The following is a 12053-nucleotide window of genomic DNA, read 5'->3' as shown; positions in this document are numbered from 1 at the left end:
CTGACCCACCAGGTGCCAGCTGCCACTCAGTCTCATCAGGCATTACCCCTCAGTCAGCCTGCCAAGTGCCGACTGAGGCTCTGAGCCTCAGGAGACCTTTGATCAGGCAGAGGAGAAAGGAGTAGGTTGGGAGGAAAAGGCGGTGGAGGAAGAGGACAGGAGTATCCATGTTAAGTTTGTTGCAGTAAAAATAAACAGGGGTCTTGTGGTACCTTCAAGAGGAACAAGATTTTATTCCGGCACAAGCCTTTGTGGAATAGTAAACCTAGGGAGGCTGCCAATTTTGAATTGTCTCTGCACTTATCTTAAGATTGCATTTGGATTTTGCACAGCTGCTTCTTATCCTGCATTTCATGCCTGCTTGACCCCACTGTTTCTTTTTTCACATCCTCATATATAAATGAAGGCCTTCTGCAAGTGTCTGATGAAACGGGCTCCAGTTCACAGAACCATATACTGGAGCAAAATTAGACTTTAAGGTTTTCAAGACTCCTGCTTGCTTTTGTAACAAGAGGAGAAAAATAGCACCTCATGACGGTGTGTGTGTGCGTTTGTCTTTTGTTCAGAGGGTGAAGTGGAGAAATGGCAGTCAGAAGCGAAGAACTAGGGAACAGAGAGCAATAAGAGAGATAAAGTGGCAAAGAAGAAATGGAGAAGGAGATGACTACTTGGAAAAAGCAGGAGGGCCATGGTGCCATGGCTCAGTGATAAAGCATCTGCTTGGGTGATCTTGGGATAATCACAGTTCTTTGGAACTCTCTCAGACCCACCTACCTCACAAGGTGTCTGTTGTGGGGAGAGTAAGGAGTTTGTAAGCCACCTTGAGTCTCCTTACAAGAGAGAAAGGTGGGGTATAAATCCAAACTCCTCCTCCTCCTCTTCTTCTTGGAAAGCAGAAAGGCTATTCCAGAAGGTTTCAGGTTCAATTACCAGCGTCCCCAGTTAAGGATCAGGACATTGGTGACATGAGGGACCTCCATCTTAAGACCCTGGAGAAATACTGCCAGATGTTGAGTAGACAATGCTGACTTTAATGGATTGTGTCAGATTCAGTACAATGCAACTTCATGTGATTGCAGCAAGTGAGCAAGCCCAGTACTTGGTCACTGGAAATCAGGACAAAAAAGAAGACCTATGGTGGAGTTAGCCCATTAGGCAGAGAATGTCCCTACATTAATAGAAGATGAAAGGCGATTAAAAGTTCCAGCTCAAATGAAAAGGTGGGAGTGAACCTTTGAAGCAAGGAATGAGGAAAATGTAGAAGAACCTGTCCCTTAAATGCCACTATCCTCAGTACGTTTTTCCTTCCCTGGGTCCTAAACCTTTGCATGAGAGAGGTCATGGACTTCCCTCAGCCAAGTGAGCTGCAGAGGTATCTGGGGAGGCTGTCTACTCTTCCAACCCTGTGTGTCAGAAAGGAAGTGTTTGCAGGAGGGAATTTGAACCCCTATCTGTGGTGTATCCAGGTGTGTGGTAGTTGCAGGGCTTCAGCTAGCCACAGCTACAGTTGTCAAATCCAGCTTGGGACATTCCTGCAGATTTGGCCCAGTGCCCGGGGGCGGCGGAGTTTATGGAGGGGAGGGAGCTCAGCGAGGATGTGATGCCAGGAGAACTGACCTCTGCAGTCTGGCGATCAGCTGTAATTCCAGGAGAACCCCATGTTCCTCTTGGATGCTGGTAGCCCTAGACCCTCTGACAAAGATTCGAGTCCTGCTGGAGCCACAACATCCTAGGGAGAAAAAGCTTTCCACAAGGGAGGGTAAATACAGGTCCCAGCCTCTGAGACACAGAAGATGACGTCCCAACTAAGGCTAAAATGGATTGTAACATGTTTTGATAAATAATCCACGCTTTTTCGAACATCTTTAGAGCAAAAGGTCCAGTTCCTCTTCGAGGACTCTTACCCTCAATGTCCTTATTTTGCTGCAGAGAAGAGTTGAAAGGAGGTGTTTTTATATATGTTTTTAAAATTGTATGGTTTTATTGTTCAAGACCTCAAGCAAGCAAGCAAGCAAGCAAGCAAGCAAGCAAGCAAGCAAGCAAAGGGTGCAGAATTGTTGGGTTCATAGGAGCCTTTTGTTGTTTTGTTTCTTAACTTTTGCCGCACACAGCACAGGCCTTGCTAACCTAGCAGACTGAAGCCTAGCTAGCTATTGAGGAAAATGACTGTTCGGCAACACTGGCAGATTGGTTGATCTTGTCCAAATAAATGTCACAAACTATCTTTTCCAGCAGGCAGGCAGGATAAGGCCTATTGTTCTGCTGTCCCGGACTGCTAGCCTCCCATTTCCGTTAGTGAGCTTCGGTTCTTTGTTGCAAGGAAAAATAGAGAGGTGCTGACGCTTCTAACCCAGAATTGTTAGTGATACACTGGCCATGTGTGACAGATTTCCCACCCTGCAACATGTTTCAGGACAGCCTCTTCTTTTCCTTAAAAACCCTTTGAGGATGGTTGATGGATGGCCACTTCAAGCTGGGCTGCTAGCCATATTCATATTGAAGAAGAAGAAGAAGAGTTTGGATTTATATCCCCCCTTTCTCTCCTGTAGGAGACTCAAAGGGGCTCACAATCTCCTTGCCCTTCCCCCCTCACAACAAACACCCTGTGAGGTGGGTGGGGCTGAGAGAGCTCCGAGAAGCTGTGACTAGCCCAAGGTCACCCGGCTGGCGCGTGTGGGAGTGCTCAGGCTAATCTGAATTCCCCTGAGCCTCCACAGCTCAGGTGGCAGAGCTGGGAATCAAACCCCGTTCCTCCAGATTAGATACATGAGCTCTTAGCCTCCTACGCCACTGCTGCTCCATATTGGAAAGATGTATTTTCTTACAAACATGTCACTTTGCCTCTGAAGTGACAAATAGGGAACCCTCAAGAACTTCTGGAGGACTGAGTTTTGTCACTGGGGCTACCTAGAGCTGCTTACCCCTACAGCACATCCCAGGCTTCAGATGAAGACATCTCTCTAGGAGAGCCTGTGTGATATAGGGGTGATATGCGGCAGATTCTAATCTGGTGAACCTGGTTTGTTTCCACACTCCTACACATGTAGTCTGCTGAGTGATCTTGGGCTAATCACAGTTCTCTCAGAACTCTCTCAGCCCCACCTACCTCACAAGGTGTCGGTTGCGGGGAGAAGAAGGTAAGGAGTTTATAAGCTGCTTTGAGACTCCTTAAAGGTAGAGAAAAGAGGGTATAAAAACGAACTCCTACTCCGTCTTCCTTTTACATTTCCTTTTCCAAATAGCAGGGCGGGGGAAAATGAGCAGCTTATAGAGTTGAAAGAGATCTAATCTAACCTTTTGCTAAAGGATATGTCAAAGCGAATGCCTATTCTGTCCTTGGCTGAAAACTTCTAGGGAACAGGATTCCTCAAGTTATTCCTTGGGCTGAATCACAGCAGAGAAGAGCAGTCTTCCTAACCTTCACCTAAACTTACCATTCATCAATGTCCACACTTTGGTTCTCACCTTATCTGCCAAAGACAGGATGAACAATTGCTTCCCTCTGCTCCCCACAGTGTTTGAAATATGTCCGCATCACCCCTGAATGTCCTTTTTTTCTAGGAGGAATTATTTCATTCATCCTGATAAGTTTGTTTATTAGATTTATACCCCGCTCTCCCTGCCAAAGCAGGCTCAGAGTGGCTTCCAATATTTCCATAAAAACATATACAATATAAACATCTGCAATATGTAAGAGCAGGTGGATTCTAATCTGGAGAACTGAGTTTGATTCTCCACTCCTCCACCTGAGTGGCAGAGGCTTATCTGGTGAACCAGATGTGTTTCTGCACTCCTACATTCCTGCTGGGTGACCTTGGGCTAGTCACAGTTCTTTGGAACTCTCTCAGCCTCACCTGCCTCACAAGGTGTCTGTTGTGGGGAGAGGAAGGGAAAGGAGGTTGTAAGTCACCTTGAGTCTCCTTATAGGAGAAAAAGGTGGAGTATAAATCCTAACTCTTCTTCTTCCAAATCCAACCCGGGTGGGAAAATTAAAATAAAGTAAAAACATCCCTCCCAGCTCCCCTAGTCCACAATACAATATGGAGGGGAAGGGAGGCCAGCCAAGATGGAACAAGCCCTGTTGCTGCCCTCAACGATAATCTTGGCAGAACATTTCTGTCTTACAGGCTTTGGGGAATTGAGATAGATCCCACAGGGCCCTGGTCTCACTGGACAGAGTGTTCCAACAGGCTTGGGTCAGAGCTGAGAAGGCTCTGGCCATAGCTGAGGGCAGCAGGACACTTTTCAGGCCAGAGATCACCTATGGGTTGTTATTCACAGAGCATCATCCTCTTTGAGGGACATATCAAGAGGGGCAGTCTGCAGGTAGGATGGCCCTAGGCCACTTAGGGTTTTAAATGTCAGTACTAGACCCTTGAACTTAACTTGGTAATCCACTTGGAGCCAATGAAGCTGGTAGAACACTGGGCTTCCCAGTGTTCCCATGAGGACCCATGAAGCCATATTTTGTAACAGCTGGAGTTTCTGGATCAGGCCCAAAGGTAGTCCTGAGTAGAGTGAGTTACAGTAATCCAACCTGCAGGTGATCACTGTACGTATCACTGTGGGTAGGTCAGGGCGAGACAGGTAGGATGCCAATTGCCTGACCTGGAGCAGATGGAAAAATGTCAGTCTGGGCACAGTTGTGACCTGGGCCTCTGTAGAAAGAGGCATCCAGAATCATGGCCAAGCCTTTGACAGATGGCTTAGCTGTTAATTGCACACCATCAAGAGTGGGGGGCTGGCATCCCACTCCTAAATCTCCCTAGCCCAGTCACAGGACCTCTGCCCTGGCTGGATTTAACTTCAGCTGGCTCTGTTTCATCCATTTCGCCACAACCTCCAGGTAACTGGCCAGATTTTCCGGCCAGTACTGGGCCAGCCACTCATCAACAGGTGCAGCTGGGTGTCATCAGCATACTTGCTGGCTTGTGGCCAGCAAGACAGATTCCCAGGAGCCACCATGGCTAATATCCCCTGCCTTTAAGGAGTCCAGTTAGCTGGAACAGAACTCTGTTGGGTGTAAGAAGGAACGCAAGACGAGATGGGGAGGGCCAGTTTCACAAGTCTTGTCATTTTGGTCAAGGGACTTCTGATCAACACTATGTATTCTCATTCTATATGTACAATGTCAGAATCCTTTAAAACATAGGGAATAAATCCCAGAAAATGCAAAGGTTTTTTTTTAAGGAACAGGTATTTTTTAACGAAAAAGCATCTCTCTTGGCCTCATTCAGTTTTTGCATAATTAAACGGTACATTTTGCCTGAATCAGGTGGAGAAAAGGGTGCCGTTGGGTTGCAACCAACCCAGGGTGACCCCATCCACTGGACATTCCAGGAATGAGATGAGCAGAGATGGTTTGCCATTGCCTTCCTCCATATAGCAATTCCAGTCTTCCCTGGTGGTCTCCTATCCAAGTACTAACCATGGCTGATCCTGCTTAGCTTCCAAGCTCTGATAAGCTCAGGCTAAGCTGGGCTATTCTGGGTGCTCAGATGGAGAGACGTGTTTCAAATTTCCATGCTTCCCAGACATGCACAGGCCTGACCCAGATTGGGACCACAACACATAGATAAGCTCAGGCCTTCCCACCCCGTCATTTTACTGACATGAAATAGTCCCGAGGGGGCATGATTTACCACCAAGGGGCTGCCAGGGTACTGAGCTGCATGGTTCTTTTCCACAACAGAGTGATTTCAGAGTAGGAAATGATCAAAGTTTCCTGACAGCAAGGGCTGTTGGACAGTGGAATGTGCTACCTTGGAGTGAGGTGGAATCTCCTTCTTTGGAGGTTTTTAAAGAGAGGCTGGATGGCCATCTGTTAGGAGTGCTTTGATTGTGTGTTCCTGCATTGCAGGGGGTTGGACTTGATGGCCCTTGGGGTCTCTCCCAACTTTGATTCCTCTCTCCAGGCACTACCATCAAATGGATGCAATGAGTGCACTTCCTGCTGAATCTTCTAGTGCTTGCTATTGATTTGTCTGCCTGCCTGCTTGGATTCCTGTGCTTTGGACCTGGGGCTGTCTGCCCACGCCTGCATAGCTGACACCTGCCTGCAGCACACAGGTATTTATTTATTGACAGAAATTCAATAACACTGGGCAAGGAAAGTGTGTTTATTGTTTGTATTATTTGTATGAATGTGACTGGACCCTAATGGAAAAGGGACATTGGTCTCTTTCTGTTCGAGTGATTATGTTTTTTTCTCTTATGTTGTTTGTTGTTGTCATTTGAAAATTAATAAAAAGCAATTAAAAATAATTTCTGAGGGTGGGGGTTGCATCTCCTTAGAAGAAGCATGGTCTCTGCTCTGTCTCAGTTTTTGAGAGAACGTCCTCTTATTAAAAATAGGCCATTGATACTGCCTACAAATAGGATACTGTTGCCCCTGGAAAGACTACTGGTTCTTGTAAAAAAGGAGTGGCAAATCCTTGCAGCTGATGGCCAAAGGGTGGCTTCTGAGGGGCGGAAGAAGGTAAGACTCTAAAGGACTTTTTCTGTTTGTCAGTTCTTTTTTACACTTGCCAGGAATTCACCAGTGTTGGAGACGAACAGAGTGGTTCTCTCAAATGGGAGATCCACTCAAAAGGTAGCAACCTTTGCCCTCATTTCAATAGGCAAAGCAATATTGTGCAAGCATACATGCCTCTGTAACGACACTGCTGTAGCCAAGGAACGTCCAGAGGCCTCTGCTGCACACCTCCTGGGACTGATCTCCTGCTTGGATAAACTAACAGCATCAGATTGTATCATAGCAACCGCTGCACAGGAATCATCAGGCAGCAGGTCAAGGTGAGCAGAAAGCTTCTCCCATAAGTGGAATTGGTATCCACTGATAATTGTCTGGTGGTTAGGCATTCGAAAGCGGAGGGCTGTTGATGAGCAGGCCGTCTGTCCAGAGCATCAATTCTACGGCTCTCCTTGTCTGCAGGAGTAGATTGCTGTTTCAGCCTCTGCTTAGGCTGGAGCTCCTCAACAATGATGGATGATGGCAGAGGATGTCTCAGTAGAAAGGCAGCTTGGGCTCGACCCTATAGAGCCGTGGTGGCGAACCTTTGGCACTCCAGATGTTATGGACTACAATTCCCATCAGCCCCTCCCAGCATGGCCAATTGGCCATGCTGGGAGGGGCTGATGGGAATTGTAGTCCATAACATCTGGAGTGCCAAAGATTCGCCACCACTGCTATAGAGGGTCTCCACTTCACGTGAAGTGGCTGGTGTGGATGAAGGTTTCAGCCAGATGGGAGATATCAAGTCAGGAAGGACCTCTAGGATGGGAAAGGCAACCATCCCGTTCTATAATCTACCAAGGATTTTATCCTTAGGACGATTGTCAGATGTGGCCACATCAATATCAAGAACCTTGGCTATCTTCATGATCCGTTCACTGTAAAGCCTGAGATCCTAACTGAGAGAGACAGGCTAAGAGTCACCAAGCTTCTTATCAGGCGGTCAACCTGGCTGTAGGAACTGAGAGAGTATCCCACCTTACCCTCTTCAGATTTGGAGTCAGCGACAGAGATGGGTGGAGGAGATGGGGAATTCACCACAGCTTAGCTCTGCGATGGGATGCTCCTTGGAGCCGACAAGCTTGGTTGTCCTGATGCTGGTGTGGTAGCCCACTCCTGAAATGATGATGACCAGGGAAAATCCAGTGGCCAAGGTGCCTGAGCCTGGTTTGGTGTTGCAACTGTTGGGGAAGGTGACGCAGAATGGGAGCAGGTCGGAGGATGTAGGCACAGGTGACTATGATTGTATAGATGGGGTCCTTGAAGGGACAAAAATAGGCTCTGGTTCCACAGTCGATACAATTTGGCTCTTTTATAGTCTTGGGACTCGTCCTTGTTTTCGTTTTGGTCTTCTTTGGTGTTGATTCAGAGGAAAGTCTAGATGACAGAACCAATTGCTTTGAAACTGATACAATTGGCTCCAATGGAACTGAGTGGGTGGAATGGCTAAGTTCTGATCTATATGGAGTTGAAACCAGAGGAATGGACGAGGCCTGTAAACAGTCTGAAAGTGGAACAGATTGGGAAGATGATGCCCCAGGGGTCCAAGAGTCTTCTAAAGAAGTTGGAGAGACCAAAGTCTTCCAAAATAAGGAAAGGAGGAAAGAGTCCTATGCAACCTTGCCCTGGGGGTGAATTTTTGGCAGATATTACAGGACTGCACATTATGGGATTCCCCAAGCATATCAGGTCTAGATTGCACTGCTATAAGTCCTTTCAGTAGAGAGTTGGGCACACTTGAAGAGTGTTTTGGCAGCCATTGTTGCTCAAGGGGCAGTCACTGGCTCTTAAACTATATAGAAGAAAGGTCCACAAAACCACCTCAGTTTCTCTAGCTCATGGAAGTAGAAGAACATACACAAAGACGAAGTTCATGGCAACAGCAATGGAGAAAAGCTTGCAACCAGAAGTACATCTCTACCGAATGGCAGGAAGGAGGGAACTGAGGGGAGAGAGGGGTGCGTGACGGTTTGAGTGGGAAGGAGCCCTTGAATCACTCTCTGGAGGGGAGGGGCGCGCCCTCCTATTGCTGGGCTAGGGGAAAAATATGCACAAACAGCAGGCTGCACTGAAGACCAAAAATAAAGTAACATTTTCAATGAGACAGAAACCTTAAATACATGATTCTGAGGGACTTTAATTTCCATGCCATATACTTGAACAAAGATGCAGCAGAAAGTAGGCGATCCAATGCCTGCTAATGTTTGCTGGTTAACAATTCTTTTAAGCCAAACAACAGGCAAGAGTAAGTTAATGGCTATATTACCTTTGACTTCCAAAACAAGGGAAGGACCAAATGATTAGCAATATTAATAAAAGCAGATTTGGGTTCAGTTCTCATTTTGGGGTGCAGGGAAAAAAGCAGGGGAGCAGAGCTCTAAACAAATAAAGACCAGTTTTGATCACTAATATATAATATACCCTGTTGTGGACTGTCATCTACTGGCTAAAATGTAATACTGCATGAAGCTGCCTTTATTCTGAATAATCCTTGATCTGTCCGCCAGTATTGTCTACTCAGACTGGCAAAGGCTCTCCAGGTGAGGGAGCAGCAGTGACGTAGTGGTTAAGAGCAGGTGTACTCTAATCTGGAGGAACCGGGTTTGATTCCCCGCTCTGCCGCTTGAGCTATGAAGGCTTATCTGGGGAATTCAGATTAGTCTGTATACTCCAACACGTGCAGCTGGGTGACCTTGGGCTAGTCACAGCTCTCCTGAGCTCTCTCAGCCCCACCTACCTCACAGGGTGTTTGTTATGAGGGGGGAAGGGAAAGGAGTTTGTAAGCCTCCTTTAGGAGAGAAAGGGGGATATAAATCCAAACTCTTCTTCTTCTACCAGATCCTTTAACTGGAGATGCTAGGCATTGAGCCTGGGGCTTTGGTGCACTAAACAGATGTTTTACCTCTCAGCCACCACCTCTCCCGAAGCCTTGTCGGATGATCATTTCCAACCTAGCAATTCCCACACGCTGATTTTACTCCAAGTGCAATCCTGTGATTTTGGTTGTGCTGGAAGCCACTGATGTGAATGTGATAGGAATTCTAGGCATCCTCAGCTGTAAAACAGAATGAAAATGATGCCGTTTTGAACGGTGGAGAGAACTGGGATGTCCCACATTGCCTGTGTGAAGACAGCAAGGTTTGGGTAAGGAAACCACAAGAACTGCGTGGACTCAGAAAATGATGGGATTACTTATTCTGCTTCAAAATGGCAAATTGTGTGGAAACCTGATTCTTCTTAGCCTGTGAACAAGTATACCGCATACTGCCATACCGTACACTACCATGACTTGAAAAATCTGTTAATTTTTTTTCAAATTGTAACATCTGGCCTGATGCAGGGTTCTGGGGAATTCAAAGCTCACTCCCCATGATGTGTCATTGTGTTGGGTCGGATTAAGTTTTTAGCTTTTGGATTTCCCTTTTGTACTGACAGGGCTATAAGCAGAGACTTCTGGATGTCTTCCTAAAAGTCATCTGATTACCGAGGCAAATTACACTCCTCACATCCCACTCGTCTGATTTTACTGCCAGGCCCTATCAGGTCTTCAAGCCAAAACAGAAGTCTCCGAAGCAGTCCCCATCTTCTTAGCTAGCTGATTTTCAAAGGGAGCTGCTCACTCAATCTCCTCTGCCCCATAGCACCCAGTGGCCAGAAGAGGACACCCTGTTCAGAAAGACCGAAAGAACAGCTGCTACAATCCACCAACTCCTTTAGGACCTAGCCTGGGTATATAAAGTTACGGATTGAGAAAGTCATTCATGTGTACATACAAGGCCCAGGCATCACTTTTGCCATGCTCAATGGACTCCTCCTTCTCTGGCTCTAAGCCACTGGGATTGATATCACAGGTCCACTCTGATACCAAAGATGCTGTCCTGCAACAGGAGTCTTCTTCCGCTGAGTAGGGGGTCACGATTCCTAGACTTCTTCCTTCGTCTCTCATGATCCATTCAAATCCCAACAAAGCGTATGTTTTTTGGTATAAAAAGTGCTTCACTTCACACTTACTAGCGCTTCATTTGACATTCTACTACCCATTCACTGTCCTTGGAGTTCTCCACAAGTAACTTGTCTTTGCCCTCCTAAATAATTGGAATCCACCATAAGACTTCCAGATTTGTTATGACTGAAGGCTAGATGGCACATCCCAATAAAGACCCCTGGAGGGTCTTAAGAACTGTTAGTTCCAACCGTTTGCTTCCCTTTCTGCAATTACTAAATTCACAAGATAACCCATTTGCTTAACCCCTAACTGTTAAGTGTATGCCTTTGAAGAACTTTGTCAAAAGGTTTTTAGACAATCAAGCATTAACAGCTGCCCTAAACATGGCTTGTTATTGGATTAGCAACACAGCAAGTGGCGGGGGGGGGGGGGGGGGATGAATGCGTGGGCAATGGAAAATCTGACCTGAAGGGAATGTACGCTCACTGTGGGCTGACCACAAATGCATAATTGCCCCGTTAGGCCCCTCTGCTCCTCGGAGGAGGACCTACTGGAGATCCCTGGCCCCAAAGCGATCAGGCTGGCCTCTACAAGGGCCAGGGCCTTTACAGCCCTGGCCTCCACCTGGTGGAACAGGCTTCCAAAGGAGATCAGGGCCTGCACAGGGACCCGACTGGGCCTGAAAAAAGGACCTGTTTCGCCAGGCATTTGGTCATCCTGGTTAAGTGCATCTACCGTTCCATCTGGCCTCCCGTGGGCACGAGGGTGGGGAGGGGAGAGAAATATGCCATCTGTATTTATATGGTTCAAGTTTTATTGAGTGTATACTGAGCTGATTTTATACTGTGTTTTAAAGTATGTTTTAAAACTGTTGTTCACCACACTGAGCCCCTAGGGGGAGAGTGGTTTATAAGCCCAATAAATAATAATAATACTAGTAATAATAGGCCAGAGAGAAAACAAGGTGCTGTGGTCTGTCCTATGTGCCCCGATGAGACTGACGCTGACAGCGGTGGTGACAGGGATGCATGCGAAAGCAGTGATGAGGAGCTGACAGTGAGCGAGGGGCAAGTCCCATGGGTTCGCCAATAGGAAGTGGCATTCCAAGGCTGTGTTACAGACCAGAAGGACCCGTAGGTGTCAGGTTGAACTGAGGAAGACCCCAGGACCACCAGGCTTGGCCACTGAAGATCCAGAACCAGCTCTAAAGATGCCGCCACTGGCACCAGGAGCTTGTAGCCCCCCAAACTCTCTCCCTCCGCTGGAACAGAGGTGTCAGTGACGGCGCTTGGAACTAGCAGAGCGCAGGAGGTTGGCAGCCCGGCGTCTGTAAGGTCTCCCACAGGATCAGCACCGGCTACCTGACTGATTACAGCCACCTGCTCCACTAAAGTATAAAAGGGCTAAAAGCTGCTTCCCTGCAGAAGCAAAGCACGTCGCTCTGCTCCAGACCTGTTTTATTCCAGAACTCCTGCTCTTGTTGCCTTGCCTTGGATCCTGACTCAGACTGCTTTTCAGACTACTCTGTGGGCCTCTGCTTGGTACTCTTATTTGCATGCTTGTGTTTTTGACTTTGGACCACCCTTAGAACTG

This window comes from Sphaerodactylus townsendi, linkage group LG14 (genome assembly GCF_021028975.2).
Source record: "Sphaerodactylus townsendi isolate TG3544 linkage group LG14, MPM_Stown_v2.3, whole genome shotgun sequence".
NCBI classification, from domain to species: domain Eukaryota; kingdom Metazoa; phylum Chordata; class Lepidosauria; order Squamata; family Sphaerodactylidae; genus Sphaerodactylus; species Sphaerodactylus townsendi.
Note: the sequence above shows the minus strand (reverse complement) of the source record.